The following is a 25,921-nucleotide window of genomic DNA, read 5'->3' on the forward strand; positions in this document are numbered from 1 at the left end:
GTCCATTTGGAGCAATATTTGACGGTTTTGCGTGGCGGCATCCTCGGCATCAGACACCCTGGATTCCACATGGAGTAGTCGATTGTCATGAGTGTCCATACGGGCCTTCACTGAGCCTAGACAAGCTAAGAGTTGGTCCAGCTGGGTAGCGATTCTAGTTACTGTTGACTTCACGTCCAGCATGATTGCCTTCAGGTCATCCTCACGGGAAGGGGGCGCATCCGTGGTGACCGCGGGGTCACCTCCCTCAGAGCTAGAGCCATCTTGACGGGGCGACCTGCGGAGGTCGAAGGTGATCTTGGGCTGCTTCGGGTCAGTTTTCCCCATGATGAGTGAGACCCCCGGCTGGCAGGCACCCAGCGGCAACCAGGCCAACGCGAGGGTAAAATGTCCGGCTGTATGCCGCTGATGTGAAGAACCAACCCTTCAGTCACGGTGGGGATGTGCAGCCATGCAGCCGAGGCACCACAGAGGTGGCACAGAGGACCGAGAGCAGCAGGAGCAGTGATGTCGCCGGGCAAACAGTGTCTCCACAAAGGAACACCCCGCATTACATCCAGGTGAAGGGAGACAGACGGCCGGGTGCCAGCAGAACTCAGACCGTCCCTGGGCGGCCAGACCACCCCGAGGAGCCAGGGTGGGAGGACAGCGGGCCCCAGCAGGAAGCGCCCCAGCCAAGGGCCAAAGCAGGAGATGGAGGAGGGGGGAGCCGGGTCCACAAGGCAGTCCCCAAGATGGCAGCACACTGTGCACGGGCTGTCCAACTGGGACTCCGGTCAGAAAGGGCAGAGCAGTTCAGAGTTATTCCTGGGGCTACAGGCGCCCAAGGTGCGCCGGGGGGGCCAGGCCCAGGCCAGGTGAAGAGACGAAGGAGGGTCCCACTAGCAGGGGATGCAGCAGGGGTTCACTGAAGACTATACACCACCATGGGACAGAGGGGTGCCCTGTGCAGAGGCATTTATATGGAGACCGTGGCCGTTAGAAGCATGGAGTCGAGGCCAAAAGTCGAGTCCACCAGCGCGGCCAGAGCAGGGGCCCACCAGAACGAGGCCTTCACAAGGAGAATGTGCAGGCCGCTCCGCTGTAGCGCCGAAAGAGGAAGTCACTGTCCTGCTTGCGGGGAGAGCCAAGGCCCAACAGCAGTGAAAACCGAGCACAGATGGGCCGCACAGGGAAGCAGACAAAGGGCTGGAGTATCGTTGGTGACGCCCACTTGGCAGGGCGGTATGAAGGGCCGAAGCGGGGGGCGCGTACCATGCAGGGGGCGCACCGGCGAGGAGACACGGGGGGTCCACCACCCCGGTCACCGGGTCCGAGCTCTAGTGGGCTCTGTCAGATGTGGCCGGGGGATGGTGAGAGTGATCAATGGCGTCCAGGCCGCAGTGCTTCGGACTGGCGGTTCAGCACGCGGACCCCCAACCCCACCAGCAACAGCCCCCAATGCAGCACCACTCACCAGGTGCTACGATGTCCCGGCTCCAGACCCCTCACCAGCAGCATGCGATGCCGAGGGCCCGCCCGGCCCCGGAGAGAGTCGGAGCGACCCACATGTGAGGCAGCTCGCAGACGGGCAAAGGCTGCAGTCGACGTATCTCGGCCACTGAGATGAGCTGGGGAGCGAGAGAAGGCACAGCCAATGCCTCTCTCTGTGTGGCGCCTGAAACCAATGTCGAGGTGCAGGTAGGAGGAGAATGCCTGCAGGATTTTGTCGGATAATTACGCGTGGCCGGCAGAGCCCACTCAAGGTGCGACCATCTTGCAGCCGGCCAAGCCACGCCCCTGAGAGATAGTACCTTAATTTCACAGAGTTTTTTTCATGATCTGGCAGAAGTGACCTTACCAGCTGGGTGACATTAGCATAGGTGATCTGGGTAAGGCCAAATAATTCAACAATGTTGATCAGTGTTTGGACATATATATTAAAAAAGATTAGGCTCAAGTAAGAATCCTGAGGCACACCACAAGAAACTGTCAGGCTGATAGTGAAGAAAGGCTTGTCAGATGCGTAAAAGCATCTGTCCATCAGAAAGAAGGCAAACAAAATCCAAGGCTTTGTTGCTGATACCACAGCCCTGTAAAATAGAGCTAAGGGTCACTGTATCTAAAGTGGCACTCAGATCGAGCAAGATGATAACAGCAGAGCTGATTTGATCTGGGGTCCAACTACGTTTTTCCAATACAGCCAGCAGGGCAGACTTCGTGCTATGGTATGTCAAAAATCAGGCTGTGAAGAGTGGAGCAGGCTGTGAGTTTCAAGATAAGTAGAGAGTCGGCGGTTAACATGTTTTTCCAGTACCTTAGCTGGAAAAGGAAAGTTGATATATACAATAGTAGTTTTAAAGTTTGTTAGCATCCAGCAGGGTTTTCCAGTAAAGGAATAACTACTACATTTTTCCATGAAGAATGAACCTGTGCAGTGGAAATCAAAAGACTGAGTAGATCAACAAAGGTTGGAAGGATACTGGACACACCTTTATTGACGGCATGTGGTGGAGCAGGATCAAGTGGAGAGCTTCATTTTAGTGCGTGGGCAAAACTTTAAAAGTCCTCAAGCTGAAAGGGAACATAGAAGTTAGGTCTCTCATAGACTTAACAACTGAGGAAATCTCAAGAAACTGTAACTCGTGCCCTAAGGTAACTATAACTTGTGCCCCCACCATGCACAGTTTTCTCATCAATAAGTTTATTGCACATGTTGCAGTTATATTATAAATAATGTAATTTAGGATCTCATTACTGAAATATTGTGTGGGTTAATTAACAGTGCATTGCGAGGGCGCGAGTTATAGTTCCTTTAGGGAAGAGTTATAGTTTCTTGAGATACGTGTAACTATAGCTGCTGAATTTCTATAGTTTTGTGCATGTAAAATCTGAATCTAACTATAACGTCCCTCTGACCTTTGGTTTTTAGTGAATTTCTAAGGTTTTTTGTTTCTATTTCCTAACTATAACGTCCCAGTAACTTTTTTTTTTTCAGGTAATTTGTAGTTTTTTTAACATTAAGTAATATTTAAATCAAATCATATCAAAATACTTTATTCAGCACAAATACTGGTACCATAAAAAAGCATAAAATATGTCACCAATAAATATAACATTTAAAAAGCAGTAAAAATTAAACTGTCAAATCATTCCTCAAATTTTGTATTACAATACAATGCTTTTCCTGAGATGTATAGCCCCCCAAATATACAGTGCAGTACTAAATCATACAAAATCATACTCAAGTGCAAATATAAGATGTGTCACAGTTTCAAAAAAACCTGATATTTTGAGTGAGAGAAATTGTTTTTAAGTAACGTTCCCTCAAACCTACATAAATACCACATAATAAGATAAAGTGATGCATGCTTTGTGTCAATACACCATCACAGGGACTGGAGGCCATACTTGTAGGACATATATTCATATTAGGAAAGGCAACCAAGTGATAAACAGTGCCTAACTGCAGTCTGGTTAGGAAAAAACAGTGCTGTCCGTTGGTTACCAAAATAAGATATGATTTGCAATCGTCTGGCAGATCGTTTGATAAATATGTCATAATTGTTTGCTTCCTGCATTATTCCTGTGTCCTTCACTCCAGTCTATAATTCATAAAGGGGCCCTTGATTACATTAAGTAATATTTAATTACCCGGGCACCCAGCATTAAGTGGCCGGCCCCTAGAGGATGGGGTCCCCAGGACCAAAATAGGCCCAGAGAGGGGGGGCTGCGTGGCCCCCTCCACTTTCAATAAATGGCCTGGCCCCGGGGATGGGGTCCCCTGGGCCAAAATCGGCCGGGGAGGGGGGCCACGTGGCCCGTTCTTCCCTTTAAATAATTGACCGGGCCTTGTGGGAATTTTTTCACAGATGAAAAGTTTGCTCCCAGCAGGCGGGAGCAGTTTTACGGCTCCCGCCCGCTGGGAGCGGTCTTACTATTTACTCTCGCTTGGCGGGAGCTGTCAAAGCTCCCACCAATCGAATGCAAACATCTATTTCCCAAGGGTGGGCACCTCAGGACATATGGAGCCGGCCCTTGGGAGTGGCCACCCCAGGGCCATTAATGGCACAGCCCTCCTCTTGTGAAATTTGAAGGGCTGACTCAGAGAGGTGGAAGCCAAAAACAGCCCGTGAGAGGGGCCGCGCGGTCCCCTTCCCCGTTGTCAAAATTGGACGGGCCCCGGTATATATATATATATATATATATAGAGGTATACACAATTTAATATCTTTTAACACTTTTTTGGTTGGCAATATTTTTTTTTTGTAGTTTACATCATGCTTCATTGGTTTTTATGTGTTGTCAGTATAATAGGTTTAGATATTTCTGTTTTCAATATTATATATTTTCCTATATTATTTATGACATTTTTGTAGTTTATATTGTAGATATTTCTTTTCAGTATATAGAGCACCTATTAATTTTCTCTAGTTTTTTAATTAAATTTTAGTATCTCGATATTTCTGTTAATATTTTGTGTGATAGAACAGTCCCACAGGCTCGACTTAGCATCCTTGGTGCTGGATGATCTAACTCAATTTTGCAACCTGTTTCATCTGAGTATGACATCTCAATGAGCAGGCACTAGGCACACTTTGCTAGATCACGTCACAGGCAGCAGAGCCAACACTGGAGCCTATGCGTGGTCTTCAAGCACTGCCTCTTCTTCATCATCAGTGTAAACACATTGGGCTTAATTGCGGCTTGCCAGTTGTGGTCCGAACCGTATCTACTTCTGAGGGCCGACCGATGCATTACGATGCGTGCGGTCGGAAGAAGCATTCAGAGAGACCAACTGCCGCTTTCTGATGGGCTCATGGAGCCCGTCGGTCGGAAACTCATCATAATCCCTTATGGATGGCGTTTCTGATGTCTGGATTATGAATTATGATGTCGGTTTCTGACAGTCTTTAATGGAAGGAAAACTACATTGGGGGGCCCTAGCAGGGCCCCCTTCCCCCTGACCCTCCGCATCTGGACCTAGGGGGCACCTATGGTGCTCCCCTTAACATCCCTGCACTGTGTGACAGGCACCGTGAGGTGCCTGCCACACGAATCAGAGATGTTCACAAACTCCCGTTTCTCAATGGGAGCCTGTGCTGCAGACGGTTTCGTATGGGAGTGGATTTTGGTGTGCGGATGCAACTCCAACCGACATCGTAATCAGGCCCAGAGTCTTGTTTCACAAACAAAAGACACAACTACCAGTTGAGATACACAGTAAACCAAAGTTCAAAACAGACAATTCAGCAGACAAAAACACCTGTGCTGCTGATCTACCTTATATTGCATAAGAAGCAGAAGGAACTTAAGACTGCTGTTCAGCAACACTTACCTCACCACAGAATGCATATCTTCATATAACGACAGAGGGAAACCCTGCTCCCTGATGCTCCTGTACACACAAAATTGTTTGCTTTTTTGACAAATTTATTGATGTTTACAAACATATTTAGAACCAGAAAAAGTAGTGTAAAAATAACGAAGCAAATTTGTTCCAGTTTTGAAGATAATTAAGCAGAAATAGAGTACCTCTTAGAATATTTTCAGAGCTTAGATAGCTTGGCAACAATATTCTCAATTAGGTCATTCGTGAGCCCCATATCTTTTCATTTTTCCTGGGGTGTACACCCCCTGGCACTGGTCCTCAACCCACTATGTCCCTATCCACGTCACTAACCCAAGTTCTATTTTCCGGTGCAACTTTCACACGCCAAGGATTACAGTGTCCAGTTTGCTATAGAGTAATACAAAAGTTACAAACACTTGAGTGTGCCTTAAGAGGTCAAGTTCCTCTAGCAATCCCAGAAGGACCATTTTGGGGTCAAGCTAAGTCTTTACCTAAGCACCTCAGCAATAACCCCAGCCATATCAACTCAAAAGTTTTGTTTGGCACTAAATCCCACAGAATTTTTTCTATGCCAATAGTAGCATGAAAAACAAAATTACCAAAAAGTGCATAACTGTTCCAAAAAAAATGCTATGTGGAAACAAATCAAACAAAGACTCAATAAGAACAAATAATCCCAAAACAAAAGTAGTTATGGCCACGAAAGGCCGCACAAATGCTACTCTTGTAAGGTAATAGTTGTAGGCACTCACCCTACAATGGTTGAACTACTCAACAACCATAAATACAATTGAATAGATAGAAACACACAAAAGGGAGTGCCTTAAGAGTTCTGCAATTGTAATATAGAGCTTGTTGTCTTTTTTCCTTCTCTTTTCACGAAGAACATATAATTCTACGGTGTTGATCCAAATATACTCTTCTCTAATACCAAAATAACATGGGAGCCGTAATACGAAGTCTCAAAATAATTTTCTGCATTAGTCTTTAAAACATCAATTAAACATCCTGGCCAACACGTTTCGTCCTCTGAAAGGACTTCTTCTGGGTTTATGTATTTCTTTGCTGCAATATCACATTGCAGTCTAATTGTGAGGGTATCAATTCTTCTACAGATCCTTAGAACACTTGTATTGCTCCTATATTATCGTAGAACAATAACTGAAAGCCACATATTAACCTTGCAGCTTAATATCCACACCCAACCAGGTTCTGTAAGCTCAGACCAGGTAGCACAACGTGCCATCACTGTCAAGTGCCTTCTTGGACTTCTTGGGGCACTTCCTTTTGTGTGTTTTTGTAAAGACTCAATAAAACCAGATGCTGGAGATTGATAGTTTACAAACGAAAATAATTCTTAAGCATTTTGTAGCGCAGCAGCCACATCATAAGCATTCCCAGCACGTTTCTGCAAAAAAGCGAATAAATAGGTTAGTAGGAAATAAATACCCAATGCTGGGCTGTTATTATTTCGTACCAACAAAACTACCTTTTATGGTTTGTCTGGAACATGATGAGTACAACAGATTGAGAAACTGCGTGGCCTCTGTAGTTCCGTTGTGTGAACTGATGAATGATAACGCGGGCACATTCAGTTTTGTATTTCATATTCTGAGCGCTATTTCGTGCAGATTATGACTTGCGATTCATATTATGTGTCCTCCAAGCCATCTGTTCACAATGAGCAGGTGAGAATTAATTATCTAGATGCAAAGAATATTAAGGGAGAAAGAAAGAGCGCGCACAACAAAAGCTTTTACGGTACAAACCACTTTCAATCCAGGTCCTTGTGGGCCATCTAGTGGTGAAATTAAAAAGTGCTTGTAGTTGATAGTTCAGCAGTAAAGGGGAATGAATAATGGAGTTAGACAGTTAAGTCTTTGTTTTTTTAAAGTAACATAATTTACATACACTCATACTGGGACATGAATAAAATAGAAAGTACATGTTCTCACCTAATCTAAGTAATTCTCTAATAAAGTGGCTTCATTCATCCTGTATCTCTGTACCTGGACCACCGAATACAAAAGGCCGCATTTTGTAGTTTGCAGACGTTCAATTTTGCATATTTGGATTGACCATTTATTATTTTTTAATTTTTTTATTTAATGCAATTTTATATAGCGCGAACTTTACCCGAAGGTATCAGAGCTGTTTACATAAGAACCAATTGCGAAACATAATGATTTAGGATTACATGCGTTACATAAAAGATACAAGCAGAAACAAATGCAAATGTACAAGATGTAAAGTCACACAAGGAAGAAATACAAACAGAAAGAAGAATTGCAAATGTACAAGTAGTAAAGTCACTCAAGGAAGAGAAACAAATGGATATACTCTAAGAGTCGCATAGGAATGGTATAGAGTACACATGCAAGCGAACTAGACTGTTACCAGCGGCATCAAAATAAGTGGTGCGGCAATTCAGAGGGAAACATAGACTCTAAAAAACAAAATGAATATAAAATATACAATTTTGGCGTATGGTTCATCTGGGTTGTCAGTTGCTTTCAGCTATTCTATGACTGCCCCTGTTTACTTTGAAGTCTGTGTCATTTTGTGCGAAAATGTGCACTGCCTAACTAGAGGAAAAACAATACTCCTCAGTGGTAAAACAGCATTTTTGAATAATCAGTGGTAAAACGGCATTTTAAAGGTGGTAAAGCAACTTAGCAGACGAAGGATGTTTGGAGTGCTGGGCATTAACCAGTGCTTAATTTGAGCCGGTTGCTCTGATAGGCCCACCGTCACTCATTTTTGGGGCCCTGGACTTGTTTTTTTTCTCCATCAGACTTTGACCCAGAACAAGAAAGAAAAAAAAGGCAGGAACGGGGGAAAGAGGGAAACGAGGTAGATAGGTATGTAGTGAAAAATCGAGAAAGAAAGGATGAAAAAGAACAGCCTATAAGGGTGAATTTAAGGGACAGAGAGTGTACGGTAGGGGATGAAAGAGACATAAGGTGGAATCAAGATACTAAGCACTCTTGGTATTCTGCAACTCCCACATTTGGTTGCACCACCGCGAACTTCTGAGAAAAAAATTGGGCCCAGCACTTAATAAATTGCAAATTATGGTCTGGGACTTACAATTAGTGCATGTACAGTTTGGGCCTGCTTATGAGTTTGACAGTACAGGCAGGGTGGTAAATCTACACATGAAAATAATATTACCATGTGATAACACCGCACCAAGGCCATGCAATAATGAGCATAAATAATCCCAATGTATAGGTCTCGTCCCAAAAGAAAACAGGGAAAGCGGATTGGCTGTTGCTGCAACCAAAGTCTAGTGCAATTTTTCTGGGCAGAATTATCGGCCAATGAAAGCAGGCCTGATGTCCTAACACCTAGGAATACCAGAGGCGGGAACACAGACCCACTCAGAATGATTGGAATTCCATACAGTAATTCAGCTCCATCTAACTGATAATCAGGGCTTATGTGAGGTAATTAGGTTTGTGTCCAATCATTTCTGATATACCACTCAGACACCAAATACCCACTGGTGAAACTAAATGCACCCAGAACAAATCAGCTTTCTTAGGGACACCATCTGACTGTGAGGCAAAATCAAAAATCATACTAGACCCATAATCTATCCCTTAAAAAAAAAATCATACCATCGTCTTAAGGGCTCGTGAACAATTGTAGGACTCGGTAATAGCTGAAATTTAAAGGGAATAACTGCTCATGAAGTCAGAAATTATGGAAAGTGACAGAGAACAATGGCTGGTTATGACACAAGTGTGGTGGTGTCTTTTAGCGAGAACATAGGCAATTGTAGGGGCCGGGATCTTACGTGAGACATGTACCAGGGGGTAGTGGCAGCAAGACATTCCACCAACTGAAGCATGCCGTTGACATGTACTGACACATGGCCTGTTTGCCATCACACAGGAGGGGGTGGTCAGGCATGAAGGGTGACCAAACTCTACGTTTGGTGTCATAATTCTTAGTGACATACACATAGCTGTAGAGTAAGTAGCGTTGCCACATTTCTTTGAAAAAAAATACTGGCACTTTTAGCTATTCGGGAACTATCAAAGGCTAGTGGGTTCTTTTATCACAAGGAAATTAACCCTATGTTTCAATATAGCCTTAGCCTGCCGCAGTGGGCTATACCGGCCATTAAAGGCCCGCTCCAGAGTTAAAGGTCTGCGTTAGAACATTACGCTACTAGAGAGCAGAATGTTCTAACAAATAAAACAAAGGACTCATGCAGTGCAAGGGGATTTCAGTCCGTGAGGCCTTTGCTCACAGTAACAGCTATGAACAATAACTTTAGAATGTTGGAACCATCAGAAGCCCTGAGCACTCAATTGTTTTCAAAGGCGCTCCCAACAGTCCATTGTTCTAATAAGCATTCAAAATGATTTAGAAAGCTCCCAGATACATTTTACCTGATTTGTTTATGTGTTTCCAGCTTTACGTGTATGTTTTGGGAGGGGATAAATGCCGGATTTCATTACATTTCCCAAACTTTTTACTGACCTGAATGTAAAAATACAAGCCAGGCCAGTAAAAAAACACACAGCCATTTGGCAAGCCTAAGTATGAGCAAGGGTAAGACTGCACTGCAAGTGGTAAAAGGCACACTTTTCGGAGCTGCATATTTACGTGGTGTAAGCATTTGGAAAATTGCTTTGGAAGTGGTCAAGGGCACAGTTTTTGGTGCCAGGCTGGAAATCAGTGAAAGTACGTGGAAGGCCACACTGGTGTTCCATAGAAGTAGGGAACGGGTATAAGTACGGGGAGAGGTAGGGCACCGTGGTCAGGCCACCAGGCACCAGACGTAAACCCCAGAGGTTCCTTGCACTCATCTCTCACTCACCTGACCGGACATAAGTTATTGACTTTTCACAGGGGAGTTGAGGAAATCTGTTTTCACGAGTGACAGTCTTGGGGTAGGACTGGACACGGCACAGGTCTCTGATAATATCATCTGCTTGCCAGCAAAAGTCCTCACAGAGGCCCCGCTCACCAGGGCCATCTTAACAGTCTTATAGGCCCCTGGGCGAATCAGTGCACTGGGCTTTGCCTACACAACAACTCACTGGATTAAAAATGTTTAACGGAAAATTAGTGTTAAATTCTGGTCTGCATGGGGCTTATGCTTGTGGGCCCTCCGGGCAACTGTCCAGAGAGCCCATGCGTTAAGACGGCACTGCCGCTCACAGTGCAATCTGTACTCTGGTCTAATTTAGGCAGATTATGGGCACAACTGGGATTTTATCTCCTCTTCAGTGCTTCCTGTATAAGAAAGGTGAACTTGGGTATCTAGCTCACAAGACTAGTTTTTAATCCCAAAACGGTGTCAACCTGCCACTCAAATTCAAAGTGATCCCCAGATTTACAGAGGAACCAATCAGCACAGAGTGCATCTTATTGTAGGACTTGCTCATCTCAAAGACAACTAATTTTCCAAAGGCTGCAAGGTCACTGCTGAGGAAGGTTTGGCCAAGAGGAGAGCAGCATAGAAGGACATGTAGGGAATACCAGGGCGCAGCTGAAGACGACCTAAGCTTTGAAGCATCCTACAATCTTGGGGATACATGCACATGTGGGTATCCCCAAACTCAGATATCACACACCCACACTATATCCAAGTCTTTCACACTCACATTCCACACTTTTGGGGGGCGTTCCCTTGGCGCACTCAAGGCAGACTACACAGATTACAACAAGGCACTTTGGGGTTCAAGCATAAAGGCCTACATCTCATGGCTGCAGATCATCTGCCGGTAGCCATATGGCATGTCACCGTCCAGAGCTCGCTTTCTGGAGCATTATACAAAAGTATGTAGAACTTGTGAAAAACAGCATATTTTGAGATGCAGGCGGAATGCAGAGTATCTCAAGGTTAGATTATATACGAGATGCACATTAGACAAATGTTTGTTTATAGACTAAGGGGATTGTTCACAGAGTCAAGGTTAACAATGAGAGAGTGTAATAACCAATTCCCTTGGCATAAGCAGGAACCATTTTCCAGGGAGAAAGGACGGAACCCTTTGGAACTCAAGGGCTGAGAGTACATAACATAGTATGTGTATTTGTAAACATAACGTATATTTGTACAGTGCCCTTTCACCTATGGGCATCTTGACGCTGAACAACAGATGTTTATTTTTTTAAATATTTATAAAAAGATTTTATTGTGTCAACAATCAAACACAATACAGTGCTCTGTAACCCAGAAGACATCTGCCATACTATATAATGCTGGATAATGACTTTGACATTTAGGTTATATACTTTCAGAATCGTAAACGAACAACAGGTGTTTATTTTTACCCAACTCAATGGTACTCATTTTATTGACCTCAGAAGGATGAAACACTGAGTGGACCCATCAGGATTTGAACCTCTGACCTTGAAATCAAACATAGGCCCCTACAGTAGACACATTAGTCTACTAAGCCACCAGACCAGCACTGCGGCAGACTGAGCCACTGGTAACAAGATTCCTGGGTGTCTCCCAGGTCCAACTCAACAGCACGGAAGGGCTCTCAGGATGAAGTAGAACCTGAATCTGCTGTCAAGGCTCTGCTGCAGGGCTATCCGTGTGGTACGGGGCGAGACAGGTCATTAGTGGGACCCTAGGCTCATGCCTATGTGGTGGTCCCCTACTGCTGACCCACCTAGAACCTAGGCGGGAGACATCCTCTAAAATGCATGCGTTACAACACGTGCCATTACAGCACAATTTTTTAACGCAAAATCCATTACAACGCATGTCATTACAACGCATGCCATTACAACGCATTCCCCCAAGTAACGTCCCAGGGGAGTTAGAATAGTAATTTGCGTTGTAATGGATTATGTGTTGTAAGAGTTTGTGTTGTAATAATATGCGTTGTAATGGATTTTGCATTGTAAAAATTGAGTTGTAGTCAAGTCAAGTCAAGTCATAAAATTTATATAGCGCACTACATACCCAGAGGGTTTCAAGGCGCTTAGGAAGGGGGGGAGGATTATTTGTCAAAAATCCACGTTTTAAGCTGCTTTCTGAACGCTAGGTGATTCTGGGTGAGTCGAATGTAAGCGGGAGTGAGTTCCATGTTTTGGCAGCCAGGTATGAGAAGGATCTGCCTCCCATGGTGGTCTTGTTGATGCGAGGTACAGTGGCGAAGGCTTGGCTGGAAGAGCGAAGTTGGCGGGAGGGGGTGTAGAAGGACAGTCGAGAGTTGAGGCAGTCTGGTCCGATGTCGTAGAGTGATTTGTGTGCGTGGGTAAGTAGTCGGAAAGTAATCCTCTTATTGACGGGTAGCCAGTGGAGGTCTTTAAGGTGACCAGAGATGTGTTCGTAGCGTGGGATGTCTAATATGAGCCTGGCTGAGGCGTTTTGGATTCGTTGTAGTTTCTTCTGGAGTTTAGCGGTGGTACCTGCGTAGAGGGTGTTTCCGTAGTCCAGTCGGCTCGTGACTAGAGCGTGGGTGACTGTTTTCCTTGTTTCGGTGGGGATCCAGCGAAATGTTTTTCTCAGCATGCGAAGAATGTTAAAGCAGGAAGAGGATACGGCGCTGACTTGTCTGTTCATTGAGAGTGAAGAATCCAGGATGACGCCAAGGTTCCGTGCGTGGTCTGTCGGGATGGGTGCATTTCCGAGGGCTTCCGGCCACCAGGAGTCGTCCCATGCAGAGGGGGATTTACCTAAGATGAGGACTTCTGTTTTGTCTGAGTTCAGTTTCAGACGGCTTTGTTTCATCCATTCAGCGACTTCTTTCATTCCTTCGTGTAGGTTAGTCTTGGCGGTGCTGGGGTCATTGGTGAGAGAAAGGATCAGTTGAGTGTCATCCGCATAAGAGATGATGTTGAGGTTGTGTTGGCGTGCGATGGTCGCGAGGGGGCTCATGTATACGTTGAAGAGGGTGGGACTGAGTGAGGATCCTTGTGGTACGCCGCAGATGATTTCAGAGGCCTCGGACTTGAATGGTGGGAGGCGGACTCTCTGGGTTCTTCCGGTGAGGAACGAGGTGATCCATTCCATTGCCTTTCCTTGGATTCCGATGTTTCTGAGGCGTTGTAAAAGGGTGCTGTGGCAGACTGTGTCGAAGGCTGCAGAGAGGTCGAGGAGGATGAGGGCGACTGTGTCTCCATTGTCCAGTAGAGTTCGAATGTCGTCTGTTGCTGCGATGAGGGCGGTCTCAGTGCTGTGTTTTGCTCGGAAGCCGGACTGTGAGGAGTCGAGGGATTTGTTGGTTTCGAGGAATGCGGCGAGCTGGTTGTTGACAGCTTTCTCGATGACTTTGGCCGGGAATGGAAGAAGCGAGATGGGGCGGTAGTTTTTGAGTTCGGTGGGGTCTGCTGTTGGTTTTTTCAGAAGGGCGGTGAGTTCAGCGTGTTTCCAGTCTTCTGGGAAGGTAGCGGAGTTGAAGGAGCAGTTGATGACGTCTCGGAGGTGCGGAGCTATGACGGAGTCTGCTTTGTTGAAGATGTGGTGAGGGCATGGGTCTGTGGGGGATCCAGAGTGGATGGAGTTCATCAGGCGGATGGTGTCCTCAGTGGAGATTGGGTTCCAGGCGTTAAGGGTGTTAACGGGGGGAAGATGGTCAGCTGATGGTAGGGTGGGTTGGCTTCCGGGTTGGATGTCAAAGCTGTTGTGGATGTCAGCAATCTTGTTGTGGAAAAAAGAGGCTAGGGAGTCGCAGAGGGTTTGAGAGGGGGTGACGTCGTTGGAGTTGGCCGAGGGGTTGGAAAATTCCTTGACGATGTTGAAAAGTTCCTTGCTGTTGTGGGCGTTGTTGTCAAGTCGATCCTTGAATGCTGTTTTCTTGGCTTTTCGGATCAGTTGGTGGTGAGTACGGATGGCGCTTTTGAAGGCGTCCTTGTTGCTGGTGGATGGGTCTTTTTTCCAGGCCTTTTCAAGGGAGCGGCACAGTTTCTTGGACTTCTTGAGGTCATCGTTGAACCATGAGGCCTTCTTGATGTCAAGTTTGTGTTGACGTTTTTTCAGTGGTGCTAAGGTGTCGGCGGTGTTGGATAACCAAAGGGTGAGGTTGGAGGCGGCTTCGTTGGCGTTAGAAGAGGGGGCTGGGGAGGTTTGAAGGAGCGATGTGGAGATCTGCTCCGTGGTGATTTTGTTCCAGTTTCTTTGTAGAGTTGGTTGGAGGTGGATGATGGGTTTCGGCTTGTTGTAGGTGAAGTGAACGCAGCTGTGGTCAGTCCAGAGGAGATCCGTGGTGTGGCTGAAGGAGACATGATTGCTGGAGGTGAAGATGGGGTCGAGTGTGTGACCTGCGATGTGGGTGGGGGAAGTGACCAGTTGTTGAAGTCCGAGGTTGGCTAAGTTGTCCAAGAGGGCGGAGGTGTTGCGGTCGTTGATCTTTTCAAGGTGGAAGTTGAGGTCTCCCAGAAGGATGTAGTCTTTAGAGGGGAGCGCGTGTGGGGTGATGAAGTCCGTGATGTCTTCACTGAATTTTGCGCGGGGTCCTGGTGGTCTGTAGAGGAGGGTGCCTCTGAGTGTGGTCTTGGGGTCGATGTGGATCTGGAAGTGAAGGTGTTCGGAGTTAGCGAGGTTGGCGTCAGAGCTGGTTGAGATGCGGATTGATTTCTTATGGACGATAGCGATTCCACCTCCTGTATGGTCGGTGCGGTCCTTGCGTGTGATCTTATAGTCGTCAGGGATAGCGATGGCGATGTCAGGGGCGGAGGAAGCGTTCATCCATGTTTCCGTTAGGAAGGCGACGTCAGGAGAGATGGTGTCTGGTAGGTTCCAAAGGTCAATGGCGTGCCTGTGGACCGAGCGGGTGTTGAGAAGGATGCATTCTAGGTGGTTGGGGTCGGGAATCTGTGTTGTGGTCGCAGCGGAGATGTTGTCGGTGCCGCTAAATTTGCAGGAGAGGCAGGAGAACGGTCCATGGGTGCGTCCAGGAGCGGCTTGGACGCAGTTGGGGGCGCGACCGGGGTTAAGGGCTAGGAGGGTGGCGGCATCGTAGGTAGTGCGGGGGGGCTGGGCAGCGCGAGGGGCAGGGGGTCTGGCGCTGGGCGCGGTCCAGGCGCGGACGGGCGTAGACGGGCTTACCTTTGGCGCACCTTCGGCTTGTCCGTAGCGCGTGGACGCTGCGCGTGGGTCCATTGGCCATAAATGGATGGTGGAGGGGGCGGAGCGTGGGAGGGTCAGCAGCTGGGAGGCGGTGGCGGGAGGAGGGGCGGCAACAACAACAACAACAACGCAAAATGGAGGGTCAAAGACGAGAGCCTTACACGCAGTAGCAGCTGAATAAAGTTTAGATGCAAAGTAACTGCCTCAGCGACGTCGCGTTAACAATTAAATAAGAGCGACAGTGCGGCGCTGATAAAATGAGTCAGATACACAGAGCAGCACAATTAATTGAATAATTAAGTTAAGTTAATCTCAGCAGTGCAGCGCTATGAGGCGATCGTGTAGCGCTGTACAATGCAAGGTTATGTGAGACAATGCAGCGCTAGGAGGTTAAACGATACCAGGCTGGAGCGTGGGGGAGCAACCGTGCACGGGTTGTAAATGTGTGCGTTGTAATGTGTCCTATTCACCTAGGTAGGTTGGGACGGGGCTTCAGGACAGACTATTATTTGATCGAGTCTCAGTGGGATAGTGGGGGATAGAGCTCACATGATCCTGGCATTGTCTTTCTTGTTCACTAATCACAACAGCAGTGGCATAGAAAGGGTGCGGCGGTCCACCCCAGGCAGCACTCCTTTTGTGGGTGGAAGAGGTGAACAAGTCGTCTGCCGACTACCACTCCACGCCAGAGAACAAGTTGTCTGTTGACCGCCACTCCCCCAGGAAGAGACCCCCCCCCCCCTCCCCCTTTTACCTGCACAGGGCTGCAAACTCAGGGATCACCCAGGGCGGTACTAGGTCTAACTACGCCACTGCACAACAGGGTAGAGGGGACGCATATAAGCGAACTGACATTAGGATTATAGTGCCTGGTTCCTAGCTGAGCAAGGGTTAATCGAGCCAGATATATGTGTTAATATTTCCCCACAGGGAAGTGATCTATATGTGTTACATCTCACAGATGCACTATGCCAAGAACATGTGCCTGCTGCTATGGAGGTCATTGCCAAATACTCTAAGCCTGCATCTCACTGGGAGTGAATGTCTATGGGTGTGACTCAAGAGACTGTTAAGAGTCGTCAATGACCCCCTTACCCAGGGTGGGTACCAGAGAAGAGTGACGAGAGGTCTACATCTTGCATGGATCCAAACCTAAACTATTAAAGGTGGTCTACCTAGGTGGGCACCCTAGGTTAACACACGACTTTAAGAAACCAACCTATCAAAAAACAGGTTCTTTTTGGTCTAGTGCTTTCACCTTTTAAAAAAAGTGAAAGGTTTTAATTTCAAGGCACTGGCTGAAAAAAGGTAGAAATGCATCAAAGGAAAGCACCTATTTGTTAAGGCTAAACGGCTGTAATTCAGGTTGCTATAATAAAAGTTATTGTCACATGAGACTGAATAAAAACAAATAAAATGCAGTTTTTGAAAAGAGACGTCGTTTTCTGAACAAATAGTCCCTAGTGCATACTGTGGCTTCTTTCATGTTTGTCAGCACCTTCAGGACACAGGGCGCCGAGAATAAGGTCATTATTAAGAATCATTGGCAGCTGTAACAAGTTGCTGTTATTTCCTATAATAGAGGTTGGAATTCGAGATCTGGTGAAAGCTGAATGTAGAACAAGCAGAGACATTCTTTTGTAAGGAAGAAGCAATATTTTCTCCCCGAGACTGAATTGTCCTGCTGTGATAAAACCGCAAACAATTTCACATCACCTAACTGGGAAGAATTTGAAACATTGATCGTTTTTAGCCTGTGCAGCACATTTGCAGTGCATGGCACCAGACACACATTTATTGCTTATCAGGCGAAGAGAAAATCGAAAGGAAAGTCGATAACCGCTTAGATAAACACAACAATGCCAGTTGAGGACATCGGATTTCAAGGCCAGGTTGTTAGCTGTCTATGGCGCCTACTACCGGCATGGCCACCAATTTCAGAACCCCCCCCCCTAGTAAACAGAGGTTTGGAACCTAATCCCGGGGAGACACCTTCATATATTGAAACAGACGCGTGTCACCTCCCCACACAAATTCTTCTTTACGGGTCCTGTTTACTAAATAGGCAAAGTATTCACCGGCCTATGGGCCCCACTCGAGGCCGCTACAATGGATCAAAATAATATTGATTTGATCTTGAAAGAAAATAGAAATCACGCTTTCTTAAATTGTTTTCAAAAGATAGAAAAAATGAATCATCTCAAAGGAACGAAAACTTTACAATAAAGATTCTATAGAGAAAATACTGTATTAAAGTAATGTACCCATTAACAACTTAAAGTACATAGACCAGAGACATCAGATTCACATAACGGTCTCTTAAAAGCTCATCTTTTGGCATCCAGGGGCAGCTCTTCCATTAGAGCGGTGGAGCTTCACCCTACTTATGTGTCTCCCACAGACCCAGAGATAAAAAATAAAATGGTAATTAATTACCATTTTATTTTATCGTCCCGTCCTGAACCGAGCATCAGAATGGGGTGGGGCTTGCTCAGTGAGCAGGGAGAAGTGGTGGGCAGAGGCTTGCCTTTTGCACTTGTTTAAAGTGCGCATGTGTCTTTGGCCGGCCGCCTTGAGACGTCCGCCCACACATGCTTACTTTGACCCTCTCAACCCAGCTGTCTTAAGACAGCTAGGTTGAGAGCAAGTGCAGGCATCCAGTACCCTGGGGAGTGGCGACAAAGACCGCCTCCACCAATCAGGGCACTTCTCACATGCTGGTTAACAGAACGTGAGCAGTCCTGGACTGGTTGAGGGATTTTGCTGGGGCCTGCACTGCAGTCCTAGCAGCAGACGAGATTGGAGTGAGGAGGACGTCACCACTGTCGTCAGGATAGGTAAGTGCATTTCTTTTTGTTTTTGTTTGCCCCCCCCCGGCCCCCCCCCCCCCCACCATCAGTAGATGCCAGCCGCCACTGCTGGCAGCTGTCAGTGTGTAAAACAAATCCAGTGCAAACTACTTACATGTTAATTATTAAAGTTGTTGTTTGGGAAAATTAAAAACGTATTAGGAGATCATTTGCGAGGGGGCCCCCCAAAATTACGACTGCCTACGACCCTCCACAGGGTTTAATCCGGCATTACTTCTGTACACTAAATAGATGAATTTAAAAACGGGAAATGCGGCTCCTGTGTTATACTCTGCCACCAGTATTTCATGTGGGGTTTCCACTGGGGTCAGAACATGAGCAGAGACATCATCACTGCGTACTATATGTACCTTTGTGACATAAAGGACAACTGATGTATGCAGCTTATGAAGCCACCTTACCGCATCGTGCAGTAGACATCTTTAAATAGAAAAATGACAATAAGGTAGGCTGAAAATATATAAAGTACATCCTCCACCGGTGTATTTTACCACCCGCTTGCCATGGACAAGTGCAAGGAGCCAACACTTGAAGGAGACCATGTGCATCTGGTTTTGAAAGAGTCAAATATGTCATTGGATATCAGCTTTGACGCTGGGCAGTACACCGGTGAGAGGGCATAACAGGAGAATTTGATTTGTGGTTATTGTTTTGATGTGGCATGATTATCACAACAGTTGGCCGCGAGCTTGCTGTAATTGGAAGAGGTTGCCACCGTGGCTACTTATTTCTGGGTCCAAGAGACAGAATATGCCCAAAGAGTACATCAATTCCCAATGACCATGAAGAAAAGAGCGATACAGGCCCAGGGAGGAACGCAGAGTCCACAGAGGCCACGAGCTATACTGATATTTTATGGGAACTTCTCATTGAGGGAGGAAGTGTATGCTAAAGCTCGACCTAACGCTAAACGCTCGTTTGATAATCAGACCTTCTTCACCACTCCAGACTATTATCATATGACAATGGAAAGGCGATGGAGACTGAGAGAGCTGCTGGATCCATGTCATCAAATGGGATTGCAGACGTACTTAATGAATCCTGCCAGGTTGAAGATCATATATAAAAGCACGGTCAGAGTATTCACTTCCGAATTACAAGCAAAGGCGTACATGGACACATTAAAACCAAGCAGTCCAGCCAGCACCACTGGATGAAGCGGGTTGAACGAGAAACATCATGGCCACTAAGGTCACATTGACGTACACAGATAGGGCCATGCACATGGATAATGGTGATGGTGATGGTGATGGGGGGAATAGGTGGAAGTACAGAGGGCCCAAAGAGAATGCACGAACAGAAAAAAAAATATGTAGCAGGGCTGACTCATTAGAAAAGGGAAGGTGGGAAAAAAAAGGGGGGGACTTGAATAATTGACGACATTGTGGTATAATTCACCAGAAATAAAAGTTAAAGGATGTAAAGGCATAGGGAGGCTGACGGTCAGACTCCATCACAGAGACCTTAGGTCTGCTTGTCTCAGTAGGCGGGGGGGGGAGGGAGGGGCAACCGTAGGGGGTGTTCATGTAGAAGGGGTGGGAAAGGGGGGGAACTACGGGGAGAAAAGAGAAAAAATCATCATAAACAAGAAATCATATTGGAGGGAAAAGGAGGAAAGCAAAGTGGAAAAAGAAAAATCATGTATGCGGATAGTCACAATTAATATATGTGGTTTAAATGATGCTAAAAAACGAAAAGAGTTGAAAGAATATTTAAGGACAACATACACTGATATCGTATGCATACAGGAAACCCATATTGAGACATCTCTCAAATTCTTGCTCGAACAGCTTGGCTATCAGCTTTTAGTATGTACAACGCAAGGGTCTAGGACTCAGGGAGTGGTTATATTAGCACAGGGTAGGATGTCGACTGTAAAAAAGCAGAAGGCAGATCCCTATGGTCGATGGGTCATAATAGAATGCAAGGTACAAGGTTTTAGCTTCTCACTCCGCTCTGTTTATGCCCCAACAGTAGATGATCCGGAGGTTTTAGATCATATCAATGCACAAATGACAAACTGGCCTGTGCCTATTATAGTCTGTGGTGACTTGAACATTAATGGTTTACATGGCCTGTAGAAAAACGATCCAGCCAGGTTTCCAGGTCGAAAGAAGAAAAGCCACAGGGCATTGATACAAATGATGCAGGATAATGGGTTGATTGACATATGGGAACAGCAAAATACTGGGGGTGGGGGGAGCACCTATTATTCTGCACCACACAAATCCCTAGCTAGATTGGACTATTTTCTGATATCACCTGCACTGATATCTATTTCCAAGGTTGGAAAATTACCACGAGTGATGTCAGACCATAATCCTCTGGTACTTGATATCTCTTTTCCAAACTATCAGAAAGAGAAATCTAACTGGACTTTCGAGAGAGCCCTGTTACACGATCCTAAGTATGTTACTCAGATGGATAGCTGGCTAAAGGAATATTTAAAGGTAAATAGAGGGTCTGCCTCCCCCATAATAGTTTGGGATGCTATGAAGGCTGGCATAAGGGGGTAAACCATCAGCTTCTCAACAAAACGAAATAAGCTAGAGAAAGAGGAAATGGAGGGTAAGCTGAGAATAGTTGCCGCTATCGAAGAGGAATTAACTGAAGCAATTGAGGGCAAACAAGAGGTTGCAGGGATACTACAAAGTCTGGCTATAGCAAAGGCAGTTATAGGTGAGTCTCTCGCAATCAAAGCGGCAGGAAAATACTTGGCGTGGAAACAGGACCAATATGAGTTTAGCGAGCAGATAGGGCGTATCTTAGCTATCATAACCCGGCAGGCGGCTACTAAAGGGGAAATCTAACAGGTTAATTTAGCAACAGGGATTCCAGCGACAACGCCAAGGGGGATTTGCTCAATCTTCCAGGAGTTCTATCAATGCTTATATAATCCTGAAAGTGGCGCTGATAGCGGTGAAATAGAGAGCTATTTAGAGAGCGCGCGAGTAGAGAAGTTGACAATGGAGGATAAAGCGAAACTGAAAACTAACTTCTCGCTAGATGAGATACAGGCAGCAATTAAAGGCTTACCTGCTGGGAAAGCTGTGGGCCCCGATCTTATACCGCTAGAATTTTATAAAAAATTTCTCCCTAGTATAGAAGAGGGCATCTACCAGCTCATGGTTTCTACGCAAAGAGGGGCGGCAACTCCTGAGTCCTGGGGCGAGGCCACCATGGTGGTATTCTTGAAAAAGAATAAAACCCCAACCGATCCTGGGTCATATAGACTTATAAGCTTGATGAACAGTGATACGAAGATTTATTCTAAGATATTGGCTAACCGACTAACGGCCAGATTCATCAAGCTTAATTGCGCTCGCAAAGGGCCAGATTCTGAGAATCTGGCCCTTTTCGAGTGCAATTTTTGCATTTGGGATTCATCATCCCAAATGCAAAATTCGCTAATAAAGAATTCGCACATTTGCGAGGAATTGCATTTAAGGAATCTCTATTTGAGATTCCTTAAATGACCAGATAGACCTGGTAAATTACAGACCAGTATCCAATGAACTGATCCTAGATAAAATCTTAGAAGACAACTTTTTTTATAGATCTCAAGCTTCATAAAACCAAACAAACTAGTGTCAGACAAAAAGACTGCATTTAAACCTAGAGGAAGCACTGAATCAGTATTCCTCTCGACCAGGGATGACCTCAGGAACTGCTGGTATTGACACCACTACTCCCACTCAAACTTCCAGCAGCATTCCTCACTGGAGATGAACCGCCACCAGCCCAAACACCATATGACATGGGAATGTAATGCACAGTCAGTAACAGGATAGAATTCAACGCCAAAGACAGAGCTCAAATTGTCACACTTCTTTCGTTCAGTTCCTCGCCATCTACCAGTTGGTTAGGTGTCCCCCTTGGCTAAACAATCAACCCCCTTTTTAGGTCGAGCAGACCTACCCTCAATGCGTGAGCATTGAAGGTGTCTGCTTCAGACCTAATGTTATCCGTATTTGGGAATGTGGACAGCAGAGTGCCACGCGCTTTCCCACTGTCGGATTTCACCGCGGGAGCGAGCGCGCTTGCGCAGACCGCAGTGCTTGCATGCAAACACGGCGCGCACACAGGCAGGCCCCATCCCCTGCACGTACAGGCACACGCGCGTGCGCACACACACACACACATGCACACGCAGGCACACACATGCAGGCACACAGCCCCCCCGCCCCCTCCCCTCTTACCTCACCGGAGTCGGGCTCGCACCATCTGCCAAGGGAGCCCCGCAGAGCACTCGAGCTCCTCTCCCACTCTACCAAGAAGCGGAGCTCTCCCCATAGGCATGGGGGCCTCGCAGTCTCCCCGCTGGTCTTCACCCGGGCCCCCTCCTGGGACCCGGGACTTCATGCAGCACTTCTCTTCTACGCGCTCGCGCTCGTCCAAACGAAACGAAACTGAAGAGTGGCGCGCATGCGCAGGCAGCCCCCGCCCTCCCACTGCTCACAGGCCGGCAAAGAGCTGATGGCAGCGCAGGACTGGTGATTTTAGTGTAATTGTGTGCTTATGTCATTAATTTCGGGGCCCGCTGCTAAAGATGGATTAGCTTTTACTTTCCTGGCAGTCTGTTGCTACCTAAATAAGCACGCGTTCTAGTTGTTAAACTCTTTCCCACGCGTTAGGGAATCCTAAGGGGGTGTGAATATCCAGTCTCCATCCCCAGGGTGCCCCAGGCAGACAAGCCCCTTCAGGCCTCCACCCACAGACACTTCGCATACAGCAGCAGCGCTCTAATAACCCGTAAACATTCCAGTGTTCCCCTCCTTTACCTTCCGGCTTGTTTTCGGCAGCCATTTCCCCTCGTGACCGGTACCCCCAAGGCGCGCGCAGGAGCCGCTACACAGCCGCGCGCAGGGCTAGCGTGGGCGTGGTTTCGGAAAAGAAGGAGTCAACACCTTACCATCCCCACCAACCCGTGTTACAGTTGGCCAGACCGTCTCTGAGATGGACGTCAAGAGAGACCAATCACAATACAATAGAGGAGGCTCTTCCGGCTTTAGTGACGTCATAGAGTTGTCAGAGGGTGAGTATTACCTCCTCAAGCAAGTCTTATTGGTTGGTGGATTTTATTTCTCTCTCCTCCCGCCTCCTTTGAAGAGGGTGGTCAAACGTGTGGTTCGCGCCCACTGACGCATGGATTCCCCGCCCTGCTAACCCCAAACAAATATTCTGAGTGGATGAGGTCTGGGAAGTAACTGTCAAACTGTAGTCCAATCAGAGAGACACATCATAAGAAGGAGGTAGCAATCCGAGGCACACATTGGACAACGCGGATATTATTTCTTACGAACCATCAGCCAATGTTTGAAGGTTGTTGGTTTTTACTACGCTTGAGGTGGGTGGCTGGTAGCTGTTAATGGCGTCCCGCGTGATGGGAGCGTGCGTTGGCCTTCTCTTCAGCCAGGGCTACTCGTTCATGGAGCTCTGGGAGAGGGTAACAGTAGTTTTGACAGGAGCGAAGTCTGCTATCATATTTGTACTTTGTGCATGAAAGACCTGTTTATGTATCGTGCAGGTAGTGAGTGTTCAGACAGCTTACATAATGGGTGTAAACCTCATAGATCCGAAGTCCCACTCAAAACGTGTGCTGATTTTGTAAATAGCAACCTATTTCTTCAAATATAAACGTGTTCTTCCTATTATGCACAGCCTGTTGGCTTCATGTCTTATTTTTTTTTATTTCTATAACACACAAGTTCTGAGCTTATTTCTCCTGAGAGCACTTTTCGCAATCTTTTTTTGCTAGCTGAGCAGTAAGAATTCTCAGGTCTTTTAAGGACTCGGAGGCTAAGATTATTCATACTCATTCTATACTTTATCTTTTTGTAGCAGCCAATAAACAATCATCATTTCATAAAGCAGCAAATCCTATGAAGCTTGCGCAACAAAACTGTGCAAGGCCAAAGTCATTTGGTGTGATTCAGCGGAAGCGTTGGGTATTTTTGTCAGCTCACTTATCCACACCAACCACCAGGGCTCGAGTCGCAGGTGTACGTAAATAAAACACATATTGCTTTACAAATGCTATAGGGGTCACGTTTGCGAAAGTTAAAACAATTGGCATTGTAAATGACAAAGCTATTTATTTCGCTATTTTTAAAACCAACACATAGCTAAAAAATTTGTCATTTACAATACCAATAGCTCAAACTTTCCTAATGCGAGACCTATTGCATTGCAAATGCTTGTTTTAAAGTGCATCTGTCCCCACTTCCCAATCCCTTCAGCTCCTTTAAATGTCCCTGCTACAACAGCACTGATGATACTAAGATAATCTTAAAGCTGGAAAGGTCATCAGACCTCAGCACCTCTGGGGTCAATCAATGCCTCCTGGCAGTGTGCCAGTAGATGCTAAAGCATCAAGTTTCAAGTTTATTTAAATGCATAGTTAATTAAAACCAGGGAATAATAAAAGAAAAAGAACAAGATACATTTTGAGACCCAAGTAAAAAATAGATATAACACTTACATAATAATTTAGATTTTACATAATAGAGAATTCTATGATAATACTAGGGTTAACAAAGTGCACAGACAATAATAGACCTGTAAACAAGCAGAGGCTAGCAGAGTACTCAAATGCCAAGGGAACATTACCCTAGTCTAGCCCTTCTTCATGACTAGCCTAATAAAGTGCTGGGTGCAGTAAAACCATCAGCAAGAGGGGGGCTTCCTGCCATATGTCATTATTGAAATTGTGCATTGTCAGCCGAATGATAAGGGATAGAGAGCAATGCGTAAGAGATTTAAAAATTATGAGTTACAAGTTGCTTGCTGTGCTGGAGACAGAGGATGCTGCAGGAACAGTGTCCATGGTTTAATTTGTGAGCCATTTGCTCAGGGGCTCACGTCCTACGTTAGAAGTGGGCGAGCCACAGAAGGCTCGAACCAGGCTAGAGCCAGAGGCCTGGCTCTGGCTCAGCTCCAGGTCTTTTTGGACAATCGAGCCCAAAACGAGCTGAGCTTTCATGTGACTTCTGCCTGTCAACACATGTTATTCTCATACTCTAAGAAGAAACCTTTGATGTTAAAAAAGGAGAGAAAAAGATAGCCATCTAGTGGCTGAATTTCAAAATATAAAATCAGAAAACCAGTAATCAAGCCTGGCTCCCCAGCTTGACCAAATTGTGTGATCCCACAGAGGTATTTTATTTCACACGGCCACCTTTTCTTCCTTATCACGCATACAAGCACATTCAAATATGTGAGTTAAGGATGTGCAGAGTGGCGTAGTTTCGGAGGTGGGGGGGGGCTGGGTTGGGGTGTTACACCCCTCTAAAAATGTATTTTTCGACAAATAGTTGGGTGCAGGTCCTTTCAGTCGGGTATGGTAAGATGTCTGTCAGATTTCACCAGGAATTTATACATACATAGAAAAAACCTCCGACACACACACACACACACAATCTCCCTCTTTGTTTTCAAAGTTTTCAAACATTTTGGTTATTATTTTACACAATATTGTGTTTTCTCCCTTAGTACTCCTACCAATCCACATTCCTCTCCCTTCCCACTGCCCCTTAGACCCTCTCCTGCTCCCTGCTTGTTGTATTATGTATGTAACATTACATGCCAGCCTGATTGTCGGAAAATCTGAAGCTCACACCCACATAATCTTACTGACAAAGCTAGGCCCCTGTATGTGCAATAGACAAAAAA

This window comes from Lissotriton vulgaris, chromosome 8 (assembly GCF_964263255.1).
Source record: "Lissotriton vulgaris chromosome 8, aLisVul1.2, whole genome shotgun sequence".
Classification (NCBI taxonomy): domain Eukaryota; kingdom Metazoa; phylum Chordata; class Amphibia; order Caudata; family Salamandridae; genus Lissotriton; species Lissotriton vulgaris.